The sequence below is a fragment of the Hydractinia symbiolongicarpus genome, chromosome 13 (genome assembly GCF_029227915.1).
Source record: "Hydractinia symbiolongicarpus strain clone_291-10 chromosome 13, HSymV2.1, whole genome shotgun sequence".
Lineage (NCBI taxonomy): Eukaryota > Metazoa > Cnidaria > Hydrozoa > Anthoathecata > Hydractiniidae > Hydractinia > Hydractinia symbiolongicarpus.
The window spans coordinates 25,901,589-25,920,294 of NC_079887.1; positions in this window are offsets into that span (position 1 = coordinate 25,901,589).

The window sequence follows — 18,706 nt, forward strand, 5'->3', positions numbered from 1 at the left end:
GTTCTGGAAATGAGTTTACTCCCTGGGTACTTTCTTTGTATACTTTTAACTATACGGGCCGAGTCCGGGATTTAAGGAAATCGCAGGTTTTCGTTTGCCGGCGATTAAACTCCTTTTATTCAGCGTCTCATCAAATATGAAAATATTTTTAAAAACTACAAGTCTCATGCGTTTAGTAGTGAAAAAATAATTTAAAAAATCGTTCTGGAAATGAGTTTACTCACAGGGTACTTTCTTTGTATACATTCGACTATACGGGCAAAGCCCGGGATTTACGGGAAATCGCGGGTTTTCGTTTTCCGGCGATTAAACCTCTTTCATTAAGCGTCTCATCAAAAATGAAAACATTTTTGAAAAGTACAAGTCTCATGTGTTTTAGTGGTGAAAAAAAAATTTAAAAAATCGTTCGGGAAATGAGTTTACTCCCTGGATACTTTCTTTGTATACATTCGACTATACGGGCCAAGCCCCGGATTTACGGGAAAACGCGGGATTTCGTTTGCCGGCGATTAAACCTCTTTCATTAAGCGTCTCATCAAAAATGAAAACATTTTTGAAAACTACAAGTCTTATGCGTTTTAGTGGTGAAAAAAAAATTTAAAAAATCATTCGGGAGATGAGTTTACTTCCTGGGTACTTTCTTTGTATACATTCGACTATACGGGCCAAGCCCCGGATTTACGAGAAAACGCGGGATTTCGTTTGCCGGCGATTAAACTTCTTTTATTCAGCGTCTCATCAAAAATGAAAACATTTTTAAAAACTACAAGTCTTATGCGTTTTAGTGGTGAAAAAATAATTTAAAAAATCGTTCTGGAAATGAATTTACTCACAGGGTACTTTCTTTGTATACATTCGACTATACGTGCCAAGCCCGGGATTTACGGGAAATCGCGGGTTTTCGTTTGCCGGCGATTAAACTGCTTTTATTCAGCGTCTCATTAAAAATGAAAACATTCTTGAAAACTACAAGTCTCATGCGTTTTAGTGGTGAAACAATAATTTAAAAAGTCGTTTGGGAAATGAGTTTTCTCCCTGGGTACTTTCTTTGTATACTTTTGACTATACGGGCCGAGTACAGGATTTACGGGAAATCGCAGGTTTTCGTTTGCCGGCGATTAAACTTCATTTATTCAGCGTCTCATCAAATATGAAAATATTTTTAAAAACTACAAGTCTCATGCGTTTAGTAGTGAAAAAATAATTTAAAAAATCGTTCTGGAAATGAGTTTACTCACGGGGTACTTTCTTTGTATACATTCGACTATACGGGCAAAGCCCGGGATTTACGGGAAATCGCGGGTTTTCGTTTTCCGGCGATTAAACCTCTTTCATTAAGCGTCTCATCAAAAATGAAAACATTTTTGAAAAGTACAAGTCTCATGTGTTTTAGTGGTGAAAAAAAAATTTAAAAAATCGTTCGGGAAATGAGTTTACTCCCTGGATACTTTCTTTGTATACATTCGACTATACGGGCCAAGCCCCGGATTTACGGGAAAACGCGGGATTTCGTTTGCCGGCGATTAAACCTCTTTCATTAAGCGTCTCATCAAAAATGAAAACATTTTTGAAAACTACAAGTCTTATGCGTTTTAGTGGTGAAAAAAAAATTTAAAAAATCATTCGGGAGATGAGTTTACTTCCTGGGTACTTTCTTTGTATACATTCGACTATACGGGCCAAGCCCCGGATTTACGAGAAAACGCGGGATTTCGTTTGCCGGCGATTATACTTCTTTTATTCAGCGTCTCATCAAAAATGAAAACATTTTTAAAAACTACAAGTCTTATGCGTTTTAGTGGTGAAAAAATAATTTAAAAAATCGTTCTGGAAATGAGTTTACTCACAGGGTACTTTCTTTGTATACATTCGACTATACGTGCCAAGCCCGGGATTTACGGGAAATCGCGGGTTTTCGTTTGCCGGCGATTAAACTGCTTTTATTCAGCGTCTCATTAAAAATGAAAACATTCTTGAAAACTACAAGTCTCATGCGTTTTAGTGGTGAAACAATAATTTAAAAAGTCGTTTGGGAAATGAGTTTTCTCCCTGGGTACTTTCTTTGTATACTTTTGACTATACGGGCCGAGTACAGGATTTACGGGAAATTGCAGGTTTTCGTTTGCCGGCGATTAAACTTCATTTATTCAGCGTCTCATCAAAAATGAAAACATTTTTAAAAACTACAAGTCTTATGCGTTTTAGTGGTGAAAAAATAATTTAAAAAATCGTTCTGGAAATGAGTTTACTCCCTGGGTACTTTCTTTGTATACTTTTAACTATACGGGCCGAGTCCGGGATTTAGGGAAATCGCAGGTTTTCGTTTGCCGGCGATTAAACTCCTTTTATTCAGCGTCTCATCAAATATGAAAATATTTTTGAAAACTACAAGTCTCGTGCGTTTAGTAGTGAAAAAATAATTTAAAAAATCGTTCTGGAAATGAGTTTACTCACAGGGCACTTTCTTTGTATACATTCGACTATACGGGCCAAGCCCGGGATTTACGGGAAATCGCGGGTTTTCGTTTTCCGGCGATTAACCTCTTTCATTAAGCGTCTCATCAAAAATGAAAACATTTTTGAAAAGTACAAGTCTCATGTGTTTTAGTGGTGAAAAAAAAATTTAAAAAATCGTTCGGGAAATGAGTTTACTCCCTGGATACTTTCTTTGTATACATTCGACTATACGGGCCAAGCCCCGGATTTACGGGAAAACGCGGGATTTCGTTTGCCGGCGATTAAACCTCTTTCATTAAGCGTCTCATCAAAAATGAAAACATTTTTGAAAACTACAAGTCTCATGCGTTTTAGTGGTGAAAAAATAATTTAAAAAATCGTTCAGGAAATGAGTTTACTCCCTGGGTACTTTCTTTGTATACTTTTGACTATACGGGCCGAGTCCGGGATTTACGGGAAATCGCGGATTTTCGTTTGCCGGCGATTAAACTTCTTTTATTCAGCGTCTCATCAAAAATGAAAACATTTTTAAAAACTACAAGTCTTATGCGTTTTAGTGGTGAAAAAATAATTTAAAAAATCGTTCTGGAAATGAGTTTACTCACAGGGTACTTTCTTTGTATACATTCGACTATACGTGCCAAGCCCGGGATTTACGGGAAATCGCGGGGTTTCGTTTGCCGGCGATTAAACTGCTTTTATTCAACGTCTCATTAAAAATGAAGACATTCTTGAAAACTACAAGTCTCATGCGTGTTAGTGGTGAAAAAATAATTTTAAAAATCGTTCTGGAAATGAGTTTACTCACAGGGTACTTTCTTTGTATACATTCGACTATACGTGCCAAGCCCGGGATTTACGGGAAATCGCGGGTTTTCGTTTGCCGGCAATTAAACTGCTTTTATTCAGCGTCTCATGAAAAATGAAAACATTTTTAAAAACTACAAGTCTCATGCGTTTTAGTGGTGAAAAAGTAATTTAAAATTTCGTTCGGGAAATGAGTTTACTCCCCGGGTACTTTCTTTGTATACTTTTGACTATACGGGCCAAGCCCGGGATTTACGGGAAATCGCGGGTTTTCGTTTGCCGGCGATTAAACTTCTTTTATTCAGCGTCTCATCAAATATGAAAATATTTTTAAAAACTACAAGTCTCAGGCGTTTAGTGGTAAAAAAATAATTTAAAAAATCGTTCTGGAAATGAGTTTACTCACAGGGTACTTTCTTTGTATACATTCGACTATACGGGCCAAGCCCGGGATTTACGGGAAATCGCGGGTTTTCCTTTTCCGGCGATTAAACCTCTTTCATTAAGCGTCTCATCAAAAATGAAAACATTTTTGAAAACTACAAGTCTCATGCGTTTTAGTGGCGAAACAAAAATTTAAAAAATCATTCGGGAAATGAGTTTACTCCCTGGGTACTTTCTTTGTATACATTCGACTATACGGGCCAAGCCCCGGATTTACGGGAAAACGCGGGATTTCGTTTGCCGGCGATTAAACTTCTTTTATTCAGCGTCTCATCAAAAATGAAAACATTTTTAAAAAATACAAGTCTTATGCGTTTTAGTGGTGAAAAAATAATTTAAAAAATCGTTCTGGAAATGAGTTTACTCACAGGGTACTTTCTTTGTATACATTCGACTATACGTGCCAAGCCCGGTATTTACGGGAAATCGCGGGTTTTCGTTTGCCGGCGATTAAACTGCTTTTATTCAGCGTCTCATTAAAAATGAAAACATTCTTGAAAACTACAAGTCTCATGCGTTTTAGTGGTGAAACAATAATTTAAAAAGTCGTTTGGGAAATGAGTTTTCTCCCTGGGTACTTTCTTTGTATACTTTTGACTATACGGGCCAAGCCCGGGATTAACGGGAAATGGCGGATTTTCGTTTGCCGGCGATTAAACTTCTTTTATTCAGCGTCTCATCAAAAATGAAAACATTTTTAAAAACTACAAGTCTTATGCGTTTTAGTGGTGAAAAAATAATTTAAAAAATCGTTCTGGAAATGAGTTTACTCCCTGGGTACTTTCTTTGTATACTTTTAACTATACGGGCCGAGTCCGGGATTTAGGGAAATCGCAGGTTTTCGTTTGCCGGCGATTAAACTCCTTTTATTCAGCGTCTCATCAAATATGAAAATATTTTTGAAAACTACAAGTCTCATGCGTTTAGTAGTGAAAAAATAATTTAAAAAATCGTTCTGGAAATGAGTTTACTCACAGGGTACTTTCTTTGTATACATTCGACTATACGGGCCAAGCCAGGGATTTACGGGAAATCGCGGGTTTTCGTTTTCCGGCGATTAAACCTCTTTCTTTAAGCGTCTCATCAAAAATGAAAACATTTTTGAAAAGTACAAGTCTCATGTGTTTTAGTGGTGAAAAAAAAATTTAAAAAATCGTTCGGGAAATGAGTTTACTCCCTGGATACTTTCTTTGTATACATTCGACTATACGGGCCAAGCCCCGGATTTACGGGAAAACGCGGGATTTCGTTTGCCGGCGATTAAACCTCTTTCATTAAGCGTCTCATCAAAAATGAAAACATTTTTGAAAACTACAAGTCTCATGCGTTTTAGTGGTGAAAAAATAATTTAAAAAATCGTTCAGGAAATGAGTTTACTCACAGGGTACTTTCTTTGTATACATTCGACTATACGTGCCAAGCCCGGGATTTACGGGAAATCGCGGGTTTCCGTTTGCCGGCGATTAAACTGCTTTTATTCAGCGTCTCATTAAAAATGAAAACATTCTTGAAAACTACAAGTCTCATGCGTTTTAGTGGTGAAACAATAATTTAAAAAATCGTTCGGGAAATGAGTTTACTCCCTGGATACTTTCTTTGTATACATTCGACTATACGGGCCAAGCCCCGGATTTACGGGAAAACGCGGGATTTCGTTTGCCGGCGATTAAACCTCTTTCATTAAGCGTCTCATCAAAAATGAAAACATTTTTGAAAACTACAAGTCTCATGCGTTTTAGTGGTGAAAAAATAATTTAAAAAATCGTTCAGGAAATGAGTTTACTCACAGGGTACTTTCTTTGTATACATTCGACTATACGTGCCAAGCCCGGGATTTACGGGAAATCGCGGGTTTCCGTTTGCCGGCGATTAAACTGCTTTTATTCAGCGTCTCATCAAAAATGAAAACATTTTTAAAAACTACAAGTCTCATGCGTTTAGTAGTGAAAAAATAATTTAAAAAATCGTTCGGGAAATGAGTTTACTCCCTGGGTACTTTCTTTGCATACTTTTGACTATACGGGCCAAGCCTGGAATTAACGGGAAATCGCGGGTTTTCGTTTGCCGGCGATTAAACTTCTTTTATTCAGCGTCTCATCAAAAATGAAAACAATTTTAAAAACTACAAGTCTTATGCGTTTTAGTGGTGAAAAAATAATTTAAAAAATCGTTCTGGAAATGAGTTTACTCCCTGGGTACTTTCTTTGTATACTTTTAACTATACGGGCCGAGTCCGGGATTTAAGGAAATCGCAGGTTTTCGTTTGCCGGCGATTAAACTCCTTTTATTCAGCGTCTCATCAAAAATGAAAACATTTTTAAAAAATACAAGTCTTATGCGTTTTAGTGGTGAAAAAATAATTTAAAAAATCGTTCTGGAAATGAGTTTACTCACAGGGTACTTTCTTTGTATACATTCGACTATACGTGCCAAGCCCGGTATTTACGGGAAATCGCGGGTTTTCGTTTGCCGGCGATTAAACTGCTTTTATTCAGCGTCTCATTAAAAATTAAAACATTCTTGAAAACTACAAGTCTCATGCGTTTTAGTGGTGAAACAATAATTTAAAAAGTCGTTTGGGAAATGAGTTTTCTCCCTGGGTACTTTCTTTGTATACTTTTGACTATACGGGCCAAGCCCGGGATTAACGGGAAATGGCGGATTTTCGTTTGCCGGCGATTAAACTTCTTTTATTCAGCGTCTCATCAAAAATGAAAACATTTTTAAAAACTACAAGTCTTATGCGTTTTAGTGGTGAAAAAATAATTTAAAAAATCGTTCTGGAAATGAGTTTACTCCCTGGGTACTTTCTTTGTATACTTTTAACTATACGGGCCGAGTCCGGGATTTAGGGAAATCGCAGGTTTTCGTTTGCCGGCGATTAAACTCCTTTTATTCAGCGTCTCATCAAATATGAAAATATTTTTGAAAACTACAAGTCTCATGCGTTTAGTAGTGAAAAAATAATTTAAAAAATCGTTCTGGAAATGAGTTTACTCACAGGGTACTTTCTTTGTATATATTCGACTATACGGGCCAAGCCAGGGATTTACGGGAAATCGCGGGTTTTCGTTTTCCGGCGATTAAACCTCTTTCATTAAGCGTCTCATCAAAAATGAAAACATTTTTGAAAAGTACAAGTCTCATGTGTTTTAGTGGTGAAAAAAAAATTTAAAAAATCGTTCGGGAAATGAGTTTACTCCCTGGATACTTTCTTTGTATACATTCGACTATACGGGCCAAGCCCCGGATTTACGGGAAAACGCGGGATTTCGTTTGCCGGCGATTAAACCTCTTTCATTAAGCGTCTCATCAAAAATGAAAACATTTTTGAAAACTACAAGTCTCATGCGTTTTAGTGGTGAAAAAATAATTTAAAAAATCGTTCAGGAAATGAGTTTACTCACAGGGTACTTTCTTTGTATACATTCGACTATACGTGCCAAGCCCGGGATTTACGGGAAATCGCGGGTTTCCGTTTGCCGGCGATTAAACTGCTTTTATTCAGCGTCTCATTAAAAATGAAAACATTCTTGAAAACTACAAGTCTCATGCGTTTTAGTGGTGAAACAATAATTTAAAAAGTCGTTTGGGAAATGAGTTTTCTCCCTGGGTACTTTCTTTGTATACTTTTGACTATACGGGCCGAGTCCAGGATTTAAGGGAAATCGCAGGTTTTCGTTTGCCGGCGATTAAACTTCTTTTATTCAGCGTCTCATCAAAAATGAAAACATTTTTAAAAACTACAAGTCTCATGCGTTTAGTAGTGAAAAAATAATTTAAAAAATCGTTCGGGAAATGAGTTTACTCCCTGGGTACTTTCTTTGCATACTTTTGACTATACGGGCCAAGCCTGGAATTAACGGGAAATCGCGGGTTTTCGTTTGCCGGCGATTAAACTTCTTTTATTCAGCGTCTCATCAAAAATGAAAACATTTTTAAAAACTACAAGTCTTATGCGTTTTAGTGGTGAAAAAATAATTTAAAAAATCGTTCTGGAAATGAGTTTACTCCCTGGGTACTTTCTTTGTATACTTTTAACTATACGGGCCGAGTCCGGGATTTAAGGAAATCGCAGGTTTTCGTTTGCCGGCGATTAAACTCCTTTTATTCAGCGTCTCATCAAATATGAAAATATTTTTAAAAACTACAAGTCTCATGCGTTTAGTAGTGAAAAAATAATTTAAAAAATCGTTCTGGAAATGAGTTTACTCACAGGGTACTTTCTTTGTATATATTCGACTATACGGGCCAAGCCAGGGATTTACGGGAAATCGCGGGTTTTCGTTTTCCGGCGATTAAACCTCTTTCATTAAGCGTCTCATCAAAAATGAAAACATTTTTGAAAAGTACAAGTCTCATGTGTTTTAGTGGTGAAAAAAAAATTTAAAAAATCGTTCGGGAAATGAGTTTACTCCCTGGATACTTTCTTTGTATACATTCGACTATACGGGCCAAGCCCCGGATTTACGGGAAAACGCGGGATTTCGTTTGCCGGCGATTAAACCTCTTTCATTAAGCGTCTCATCAAAAATGAAAACATTTTTGAAAACTACAAGTCTCATGCGTTTTAGTGGTGAAAAAATAATTTAAAAAATCGTTCAGGAAATGAGTTTACTCACAGGGTACTTTCTTTGTATACATTCGACTATACGTGCCAAGCCCGGGATTTACGGGAAATCGCGGGTTTCCGTTTGCCGGCGATTAAACTGCTTTTATTCAGCGTCTCATTAAAAATGAAAACATTCTTGAAAACTACAAGTCTCATGCGTTTTAGTGGTGAAACAATAATTTAAAAAGTCGTTTGGGAAATGAGTTTTCTCCCTGGGTACTTTCTTTGTATACTTTTGACTATACGGGCCGAGTCCAGGATTTAAGGGAAATCGCAGGTTTTCGTTTGCCGGCGATTAAACTTCTTTTATTCAGCGTCTCATCAAAAATGAAAACATTTTTAAAAACTACAAGTCTCATGCGTTTAGTAGTGAAAAAATAATTTAAAAAATCGTTCGGGAAATGAGTTTACTCCCTGGGTACTTTCTTTGCATACTTTTGACTATACGGGCCAAGCCTGGAATTAACGGGAAATCGCGGGTTTTCGTTTGCCGGCGATTAAACGTCTTTTATTCAGCGTCTCATCAAAAATGAAAACATTTTTAAAAACTACAAGTCTTATGCGTTTTAGTGGTGAAAAAATAATTTAAAAAATCGTTCTGGAAATGAGTTTACTCCCTGGGTACTTTCTTTGTATACTTTTAACTATACGGGCCGAGTCCGGGATTTAAGGAAATCGCAGGTTTTCGTTTGCCGGCGATTAAACTCCTTTTATTCAGCGTCTCATCAAATATGAAAATATTTTTAAAAACTACATGTCTCATGCGTTTAGTAGTGAAAAAATAATTTAAAAAATCGTTCTGGAAATGAGTTTACTCACAGGGTACTTTCTTTGTATACATTCGACTATACGGGCAAAGCCCGGGATTTACGGGAAATCGCGGGTTTTCGTTTTCCGGCGATTAAACCTCTTTCATTAAGCGTCTCATCAAAAATGAAAACATTTTTGAAAAGTACAAGTCTCATGTGTTTTAGTGGTGAAAAAAAAATTTAAAAAATCGTTCGGGAAATGAGTTTACTCCCTGGATACTTTCTTTGTATACATTCGACTATACGGGCCAAGCCCCGGATTTACGGGAAAACGCGGGATTTCGTTTGCCGGCGATTAAACCTCTTTCATTAAGCGTCTCATCAAAAATGAAAACATTTTTAAAAACTACAAGTCTCATGCGTTTAGTAGTGAAAAAATAATTTAAAAAATCGTTCTGGAAATGAGTTTACTCACAGGGTACTTTCTTTGTATACATTCGACTATACGGGCCAAGCCAGGGATTTACGGGAAATCGCGGGTTTTCGTTTTCCGGCGATTAAACCTCTTTCATTAAGCGTCTCATCAAAAATGAAAACATTTTTGAAAAGTACAAGTCTCATGTGTTTTAGTGGTGAAAAAAAAATTTAAAAAATCGTTCGGGAAATGAGTTTACTCCCTGGATACTTTCTTTGTATACATTCGACTATACGGGCCAAGCCCCGGATTTACGGGAAAACGCGGGATTTCGTTTGCCGGCGATTAAACCTCTTTCATTAAGCGTCTCATCAAAAATGAAAACATTTTTGAAAACTACAAGTCTCATGCGTTTTAGTGGTGAAAAAATAATTTAAAAAATCGTTCAGGAAATGAGTTTACTCACAGGGTACTTTCTTTGTATACATTCGACTATACGTGCCAAGCCCGGGATTTACGGGAAATCGCGGGTTTCCGTTTGCCGGCGATTAAACTGCTTTTATTCAGCGTCTCATTAAAAATGAAAACATTCTTGAAAACTACAAGTCTCATGCGTTTTAGTGGTGAAACAATAATTTAAAAAGTCGTTTGGGAAATGAGTTTTCTCCCTGGGTACTTTCTTTGTATACTTTTGACTATACGGGCCGAGTCCAGGATTTAGGGGAAATCGCAGGTTTTCGTTTGCCGGCGATTAAACTTCTTTTATTCAGCGTCTCATCAAAAATGAAAACATTTTTAAAAACTACAAGTCTCATGCGTTTAGTAGTGAAAAAATAATTTAAAAAATCGTTCGGGAAATGAGTTTACTCCCTGGGTACTTTCTTTGCATACTTTTGACTATACGGGCCAAGCCTGGAATTAACGGGAAATCGCGGGTTTTCGTTTGCCGGCGATTAAACTTCTTTTATTCAGCGTCTCATCAAAAATGAAAACATTTTTAAAAACTACAAGTCTTATGCGTTTTAGTGGTGAAAAAATAATTTAAAAAATCGTTCTGGAAATGAGTTTACTCCCTGGGTACTTTCTTTGTATACTTTTAACTATACGGGCCGAGTCCGGGATTTAAGGAAATCGCAGGTTTTCGTTTGCCGGCGATTAAACTCCTTTTATTCAGCGTCTCATCAAATATGAAAATATTTTTAAAAACTACAAGTCTCATGCGTTTAGTAGTGAAAAAATAATTTAAAAAATCGTTCTGGAAATGAGTTTACTCACAGGGTACTTTCTTTGTATACATTCGACTATACGTGCCAAGCCCGGGATTTACGGGAAATCGCGGGTTTCCGTTTGCCGGCGATTAAACTGCTTTTATTCAGCGTCTCATTAAAAATGAAAACATTCTTGAAAACTACAAGTCTCATGCGTTTTAGTGGTGAAACAATAATTTAAAAAGTCGTTTGGGAAATGAGTTTTCTCCCTGGGTACTTTCTTTGCATACTTTTGACTATACGGGCCGAGTCCAGGATTTAGGGGAAATCGCAGGTTTTCGTTTGCCGGCGATTAAACTTCTTTTATTCAGCGTCTCATCAAAAATGAAAACATTTCTAAAAACTACAAGTCTCATGCGTTTAGTAGTGAAAAAATAATTTAAAAAATCGTTCGGGAAATGAGTTTACTCCCTGGGTACTTTCTTTGCATACTTTTGACTATACGGGCCAAGCCTGGAATTAACGGGAAATCGCGGGTTTTCGTTTGCCGGCGATTAAACTTCTTTTATTCAGCGTCTCATCAAAAATGAAAACATTTTTAAAAACTACAAGTCTTATGCGTTTTAGTGGTGAAAAAATAATTTAAAAAATCGTTCTGGAAATGAGTTTACTCCCTGGGTACTTTCTTTGTATACTTTTAACTATACGGGCCGAGTCCGGGATTTAAGGAAATCGCAGGTTTTCGTTTGCCGGCGATTAAACTCCTTTTATTCAGCGTCTCATCAAATATGAAAATATTTTTAAAAACTACAAGTCTCATGCGTTTAGTAGTGAAAAAATAATTTAAAAAATCGTTCTGGAAATGAGTTTACTCACAGGGTACTTTCTTTGTATACATTCGACTATACGGGCAAAGCCCGGGATTTACGGGAAATCGCGGGTTTTCGTTTTCCGGCGATTAAACCTCTTTCATTAAGCGTCTCATCAAAAATGAAAACATTTTTGAAAAGTACAAGTCTCATGTGTTTTAGTGGTGAAAAAAAAATTTAAAAAATCGTTCGGGAAATGAGTTTACTCCCTGGATACTTTCTTTGTATACATTCGACTATACGGGCCAAGCCCCGGATTTACGGGAAAACGCGGGATTTCGTTTGCCGGCGATTAAACCTCTTTCATTAAGCGTCTCATCAAAAATGAAAACATTTTTAAAAACTACAAGTCTCATGCGTTTAGTAGTGAAAAAATAATTTAAAAAATCGTTCGGGAAATGAGTTTACTCCCTGGGTACTTTCTTTGTATACTTTTGACTATACGGGCCGAGTCCAGGATTTAGGGGAAATCGCAGGTTTTCGTTTGCCGGCGATTAAACTTCTTTTATTCAGCGTCTCATCAAAAATGAAAACATTTTTAAAAACTACAAGTCTCATGCGTTTAGTAGTGAAAAAATAATTTAAAAAATCGTTCGGGAAATGAGTTTACTCCCTGGGTACTTTCTTTGCATACTTTTGACTATACGGGCCAAGCCTGGAATTAACGGGAAATCGCGGGTTTTCGTTTGCCGGCGATTAAACTTCTTTTATTCAGCGTCTCATCAAAAATGAAAACATTTTTAAAAACTACAAGTCTTATGCGTTTTAGTGGTGAAAAAATAATTTAAAAAATCGTTCTGGAAATGAGTTTACTCCCTGGGTACTTTCTTTGTATACTTTTAACTATACGGGCCGAGTCCGGGATTTAAGGAAATCGCAGGTTTTCGTTTGCCGGCGATTAAACTCCTTTTATTCAGCGTCTCATCAAATATGAAAATATTTTTAAAAACTACAAGTCTCATGCGTTTAGTAGTGAAAAAATAATTTAAAAAATCGTTCTGGAAATGAGTTTACTCACAGGGTACTTTCTTTGTATACATTCGACTATACGGGCAAAGCCCGGGATTTACGGGAAATCGCGGGTTTTCGTTTTCCGGCGATTAAACCTCTTTCATTAAGCGTCTCATCAAAAATGAAAACATTTTTGAAAAGTACAAGTCTCATGTGTTTTAGTGGTGAAAAAAAAATTTAAAAAATCGTTCGGGAAATGAGTTTACTCCCTGGATACTTTCTTTGTATACATTCGACTATACGGGCCAAGCCCCGGATTTACGGGAAAACGCGGGATTTCGTTTGCCGGCGATTAAACCTCTTTCATTAAGCGTCTCATCAAAAATGAAAACATTTTTAAAAACTACAAGTCTCATGCGTTTAGTAGTGAAAAAATAATTTAAAAAATCGTTCGGGAAATGAGTTTACTCCCTGGGTACTTTCTTTGCATACTTTTGACTATACGGGCCGAGTCCAGGATTTAGGGGAAATCGCAGGTTTTCGTTTGCCGGCGATTAAACTTCTTTTATTCAGCGTCTCATCAAAAATGAAAACATTTCTAAAAACTACAAGTCTCATGCGTTTAGTAGTGAAAAAATAATTTAAAAAATCGTTCGGGAAATGAGTTTACTCCCTGGGTACTTTCTTTGCATACTTTTGACTATACGGGCCAAGCCTGGGATTAACGGGAAATCGCGGGTTTTCGTTTGCCGGCGATTAAACTTCTTTTATTCAGCGTCTCATCAAAAATGAAAACATTTTTAAAAACTACAAGTCTTATGCGTTTTAGTGGTGAAAAAATAATTTAAAAAATCGTTCTGGAAATGAGTTTACTCCCTGGGTACTTTCTTTGTATACTTTTAACTATACGGGCCGAGTCCGGGATTTAAGGAAATCGCAGGTTTTCGTTTGCCGGCGATTAAACTCCTTTTATTCAGCGTCTCATCAAATATGAAAATATTTTTAAAAACTACAAGTCTCATGCGTTTAGTAGTGAAAAAATAATTTAAAAAATCGTTCTGGAAATGAGTTTACTCACAGGGTACTTTCTTTGTATACATTCGACTATACGGGCCAAGCCAGGGATTTACGGGAAATCGCGGGTTTTCGTTTTCCGGCGATTAAACCTCTTTCATTAAGCGTCTCATCAAAAATGAAAACATTTTTGAAAAGTACAAGTCTCATGTGTTTTAGTGGTGAAAAAAAAATTTAAAAAATCGTTCGGGAAATGAGTTTACTCCCTGGATACTTTCTTTGTATACATTCGACTATACGGGCCAAGCCCCGGATTTACGGGAAAACGCGGGATTTCGTTTGCCGGCGATTAAACCTCTTTCATTAAGCGTCTCATCAAAAATGAAAACATTTTTGAAAACTACAAGTCTCATGCGTTTTAGTGGTGAAAAAATAATTTAAAAAATCGTTCAGGAAATGAGTTTACTCACAGGGTACTTTCTTTGTATACATTCGACTATACGTGCCAAGCCCGGGATTTACGGGAAATCGCGGGTTTCCGTTTGCCGGCGATTAAACTGCTTTTATTCAGCGTCTCATTAAAAATGAAAACATTCTTGAAAACTACAAGTCTCATGCGTTTTAGTGGTGAAACAATAATTTAAAAAGTCGTTTGGGAAATGAGTTTTCTCCCTGGGTACTTTCTTTGTATACTTTTGACTATACGGGCCGAGTCCAGGATTTAGGGGAAATCGCAGGTTTTCGTTTGCCGGCGATTAAACTTCTTTTATTCAGCGTCTCATCAAAAATGAAAACATTTTTAAAAACTACAAGTCTCATGCGTTTAGTAGTGAAAAAATAATTTAAAAAATCGTTCGGGAAATGAGTTTACTCCCTGGGTACTTTCTTTGCATACTTTTGACTATACGGGCCAAGCCTGGAATTAACGGGAAATCGCGGGTTTTCGTTTGCCGGCGATTAAACTTCTTTTATTCAGCGTCTCATCAAAAATGAAAACATTTTTAAAAACTACAAGTCTTATGCGTTTTAGTGGTGAAAAAATAATTTAAAAAATCGTTCTGGAAATGAGTTTACTCCCTGGGTACTTTCTTTGTATACTTTTAACTATACGGGCCGAGTCCGGGATTTAAGGAAATCGCAGGTTTTCGTTTGCCGGCGATTAAACTCCTTTTATTCAGCGTCTCATCAAATATGAAAATATTTTTAAAAACTACAAGTCTCATGCGTTTAGTAGTGAAAAAATAATTTAAAAAATCGTTCTGGAAATGAGTTTACTCACAGGGTACTTTCTTTGTATACATTCGACTATACGGGCAAAGCCCGGGATTTACGGGAAATCGCGGGTTTTCGTTTTCCGGCGATTAAACATCTTTCATTAAGCGTCTCATCAAAAATGAAAACATTTTTGAAAAGTACAAGTCTCATGTGTTTTAGTGGTGAAAAAAAAATTTAAAAAATCGTTCGGGAAATGAGTTTACTCCCTGGATACTTTCTTTGTATACATTCGACTATACGGGCCAAGCCCCGGATTTACGGGAAAACGCGGGATTTCGTTTGCCGGCGATTAAACCTCTTTCATTAAGCGTCTCATCAAAAATGAAAACATTTTTAAAAACTACAAGTCTCATGCGTTTAGTAGTGAAAAAATAATTTAAAAAATCGTTCGGGAAATGAGTTTACTCCCTGGGTACTTTCTTTGCATACTTTTGACTATACGGGCCGAGTCCAGGATTTAGGGGAAATCGCAGGTTTTCGTTTGCCGGCGATTAAACTTCTTTTATTCAGCGTCTCATCAAAAATGAAAACATTTCTAAAAACTACAAGTCTCATGCGTTTAGTAGTGAAAAAATAATTTAAAAAATCGTTCGGGAAATGAGTTTACTCCCTGGGTACTTTCTTTGCATACTTTTGACTATACGGGCCAAGCCTGGGATTAACGGGAAATCGCGGGTTTTCGTTTGCCGGCGATTAAACTTCTTTTATTCAGCGTCTCATCAAAAATGAAAACATTTTTAAAAACTACAAGTCTTATGCGTTTTAGTGGTGAAAAAATAATTTAAAAAATCGTTCTGGAAATGAGTTTACTCCCTGGGTACTTTCTTTGTATACTTTTAACTATACGGGCCGAGTCCGGGATTTAAGGAAATCGCAGGTTTTCGTTTGCCGGCGATTAAACTCCTTTTATTCAGCGTCTCATCAAATATGAAAATATTTTTAAAAACTACAAGTCTCATGCGTTTAGTAGTGAAAAAATAATTTAAAAAATCGTTCTGGAAATGAGTTTACTCACAGGGTACTTTCTTTGTATACATTCGACTATACGGGCAAAGCCCGGGATTTACGGGAAATCGCGGGTTTTCGTTTTCCGGCGATTAAACCTCTTTCATTAAGCGTCTCATCAAAAATGAAAACATTTTTGAAAAGTACAAGTCTCATGTGTTTTAGTGGTGAAAAAAAAATTTAAAAAATCGTTCGGGAAATGAGTTTACTCCCTGGATACTTTCTTTGTATACATTCGACTATACGGGCCAAGCCCCGGATTTACGGGAAAACGCGGGATTTCGTTTGCCGGCGATTAAACCTCTTTCATTAAGCGTCTCATCAAAAATGAAAACATTTTTGAAAACTACAAGTCTTATGCGTTTTAGTGGTGAAAAAATAATTTAAAAAATCGTTCGGGAAATGAGTTTACTCCCTGGGTACTTTCTTTGTATACTTTTGACTATACGGGCCGAGTCCGGGATTTACGGGAAATCGCGGATTTTCGTTTGCCGGCGATTAAACTTCTTTTATTCAGCGTCTCATCAAAAATGAAAACATTTTTAAAAACTACAAGTCTTATGCGTTTTAGTGGTGAAAAAATAATTTAAAAAATCGTTCTGGAAATGAGTTTACTCACAGGGTACTTTCTTTGTATACATTCGACTATACGTGCCAAGCCCGGGATTTACGGGAAATCGCGGGTTTTCGTTTGCCGGCGATTAAACTGCTTTTATTCAACGTCTCATTAAAAATGAAAACATTCTTGAAAACTACAAGTCTCATGTGTGTTAGTGGTGAAAAAATAATTTAAAAAATCGTTCTGGAAATGAGTTTACTCACAGGGTACTTTCTTTGTATACATTCGACTATACGTGCCAAGCCCGGGATTTACGGGAAATCGCGGGTTTTCGTTTGCCGGCGATTAAACTTCTTTTATTCAGCGTCTCATCAAATATGAAAATATTTTTGAAAACTACAAGTCTCATGCGTTTAGTGGTGAAAAAATAATTTAAAAAATCGTTCTGGAAATGAGTTTACTCACAGGGTACTTTCTTTGTATACATTCGACTATACGGGCCAAACCCGGGATTTACGGGAAATCGCGGGTTTTCGTTTTCCGGCGATTAAACCTCTTTCATTAAGCGTCTCATCAAAAATGAAAACATTTTTGAAAACTACAAGTCTCATGCGTTTTAGTGGCGAAAAAAAAAAAAAAAATCATTCGGGAAATGAGTTTACTCCCTGGGTACTTTCTTTGTATACATTCGACTATACGGGCCAAGCCCCGGATTTACGGGAAAACGCGGGATTTCGTTTGCCGGCGATTAAACTTCTTTTATTCAGCCTCTCATCAAAAATGAAAACATTTTTAAAAACTACAAGTCTTATGCGTTTTAGTGGTGAAAAAATAATTTAAAAAATCGTTCTGGAAATGAGTTTACTCCCTGGATACTTTCTTTGTATACATTCGACTATACGGGCCAAGCCCCGGATTTACGGGAAAACGCGGGATTTCGTTTGCCGGCGATTAAACTGCTTTTATTCAGCGTCTCATCAAAAATGAAAACATTTTTGAAAACTACAAGTCTTATGCGTTTTAGTGGTGAAAAAATAATTTAAAAAATCGTTCGGGAAATGAGTTTACTCCCTGGGTACTTTCTTTGTATACTTTTGACTATACGGGCCGAGTCCGGGATTTACGGGAAATCGCGGATTTTCGTTTGCCGGCGATTAAACTTCTTTTATTCAGCGTCTCATCAAAAATGAAAACATTTTTAAAAACTACAAGTCTTATGCGTTTTAGTGGTGAAAAAATAATTTAAAAAATCGTTCTGGAAATGAGTTTACTCACAGGGTACTTTCTTTGTATACATTCGACTATACGGGCCAAGCCCGAGATTTACGGGAAATCGCGGGTTTTCGTTTTCCGGCGATTAAACCTCTTTCATTAAGCGTCTCATCAAAAATGAAAACATTTTTGAAAACTACAAGTCTCATGCGTTTTAGTGGCGAAAAAAAAATTTAAAAAATCATTCGGGAAATGAGTTTACTCCCTGGGTACTTTCTTTGTATACATTCGACTATACGGGCCAAGCCCCGCATTTACGGGAAAACGCGGGATTTCGTTTGCCGGCGATTAAACTTCTTTTATTCAGCGTTTCATCAAAAATGAAAACATTTTTAAAAACTACAAGTCTTATGCGTTTTAGTGGTGAAAAAATAATTTAAAAAATCGTTCTGGAAATGAGTTTACTCACAGGGTACTTTCTTTGTATACATTCGACTATACGTGCCAAGCCCGGGATTTACGGGAAATCGCGGGTTTTCGTTTGCCGGCGATTAAACTGCTTTTATTCAGCGTCTCATTAAAAATGAAAACATTCTTGAAAACTACAAGTCTCATGCGTTTTAGTGGTGAAACAATAATTTAAAAAGTCGTTTGGGAAATGAGTTTACTCCCAGGGTACTTTCTTTGTATACTTTTGACTATACGGGCCAAGCCCGGGATTTACGGGAAATCGCGGGTTTTCGTTTGCCGGCGATTAAACTTCATTTATTCAGCGTCTCATCAAAAATGAAAACATTTTTAAAAACTACAAGTCTTATGCGTTTTAGTGGTGAAAAAATAATTTAAAAAATCGTTCGGGAAATGAGTTTACTCCCTGGGTACTTTCTTTGTATACTTTTGACTATACGGGCCAAGCCCGAGATTTACGGGAAATCGCTGATTTTCGTTTTCCGGCGATTAAACTTCTTTTATTCAGCGTCTCATCAAAAATGAAAACATTTTTAAAAACTACAAGTCTCATGCGTTTTAGTGGTGAAAAAATAATTTAAAAAATCGTTCGGGAAATGAGTTTACTCCCTGGGTACTTTCTTTGTATACTTTTGACTATACGGGCCAAGCCCGGGATTTA